Source organism: Neovison vison, chromosome 1 (genome assembly GCF_020171115.1).
Source record: "Neovison vison isolate M4711 chromosome 1, ASM_NN_V1, whole genome shotgun sequence".
Classification (NCBI taxonomy): domain Eukaryota; kingdom Metazoa; phylum Chordata; class Mammalia; order Carnivora; family Mustelidae; genus Neogale; species Neogale vison.
The window spans coordinates 120,041,880-120,043,604 of record NC_058091.1 but is presented as its reverse complement, the minus strand read 5'-3'; the positions used below and the strand labels follow the sequence as shown (position 1 = coordinate 120,043,604).

Below are 1,725 nucleotides of genomic sequence, written 5' to 3'. Positions count from 1 at the left end.
TCTTTAAAAATTTTTTTAAAAATAAAGTTAACCCATTACTTGTGCTATTTGTACTTTACTAATACTTAAGTATTAGATGGATTTGGATCTAGAAATCTAGATCCAAAAGACTGAAACTGAACCTTCACCCCAAAACAAAAACAAAATAAAATGAGTAACTTGAGATTTATGGCATATAATTTAAGCCAACACACATAGAAGGAGAGAAGGAAAGAGCAAAGTTGAGTTCCAGAATACATTCATGGGTCATGTTTATACAAAGAGTATAGTGGAAAGTCAGGAAAAGCGCCATAGGATTCACATGTGCATCTGGACGTACCAGATCCTTCCATGACACACCTAAGGATGGGGAGCTCAGGGAGGAGGCCATTCCTGTTATTCCAGCTTCAGAAGCTCCGGGAAAAAAAATAAATAAATAAAAAGAAGCTCCGAGTCAAAGAGGATAGTGGCATTTGGTGGGATGATGACTGGATGCCCAGTGGCACCACACCAGAAATGTAGTCTGGAGAGATAGTCAGTTTGGCTCTCTGATCCATATTCTTGAGGGCAACCCCTTCTTCTAAGCCTCAGGTAACCTCTTGCTGCCTAAGATAAACCTAAAGAGCTTGTTTCTGTCCCTGAGATAATCAAGTTTCTTTCCATCTTCAAGTATCCCCAGATAGTGCACCATGTATGTTTGACCACACTTGGGGAAAGTGAATCCAACTCCAGGGAGATGGTCTCCCTTGCACTCCCATGACAGCTACTGTGGCAAATGCTGGTCAGGCAGGCTGATCAACAGGTGACCTGGGGGTGGCTCTCTGGCTTTCAAATGTTGTTGTTGTTTTAAGTAAGCTCAATGCCCAATGTTGGCTTGAAGTCAGGAATCAGAGATCAAGAGCTGCATGCTCCACCAACTGAGCCAGCAAGCTGCTGCAGCTCCTCCACTTATTTTAATGGATTTTGTCCTTTTCAACTTAGAGATTCAGGATCAAAGGCTAGAGGTGGGCAATGAAAGAAAATGTGAAGGGTGATGTTCTATTGAAATCACAGTTGTAGAAATGTCAGGGATGATATCATACATTATATCTTTATCTCTAAGGTTGGGCAAATCCACAAGCAATGAAGGGTCTCCAAGTAGCCCACAGTTCCTGACAAAGTAGTGACCTTGAATTCACCATCTGACACCATCAATTAAATATTTGTTGCCAGACTGTTCTGGCAATCCCATTCTGAGTAGACTATATGAGGGAATGATAAAACATTCAAAAAACAAAGAGACTTTACTAGAATAAAGAACTATCTTAAGGCGGGAATTATGCCTTACTAAGCATTTTACCTCTACAGCCCAGCCCAGTGTATTCTACAGATAAGATATTAAATATCCTATTTATGAATCTATTCCTCTACTTCATAATATTCCTAATATATGACAGTTTTCTACTTTGTGAGGACACACAAAAAGAGAAAAACATCACTGCCCTAATGGAACTTAAAGTCTACTGACAATGAGGAAAAATTCCTGCAGAAGGGTTAAAAAATTTGGTTTCTGATTTCCTCTGGTCCTCTCCCTTAAACTGAGATCTGTCAAGTCCATACATCTCTTCTGAGAATCACCATGCTTTGCATGACTACAACCAGCTCCAAGTAAATCAGGAGTGATAGGGAACTGGATCCTTGATGGGGCAATCCAGTCACTCATCCATCAGCCACAGAGACTGCATCAGAGATTGCGGTGTCTTCATC

The 1,725-nt window shown here is 40.6% G+C and overlaps 1 pseudogene; it reads right to left on the bottom strand.

The window, feature by feature from the left end:
- Positions 1–375: 375 nt before the first annotated feature.
- On the bottom strand, positions 376–670 carry LOC122904779 (annotated as a pseudogene).
- Between the last annotated feature and the right edge of the window lie 1,055 nt (positions 671–1,725).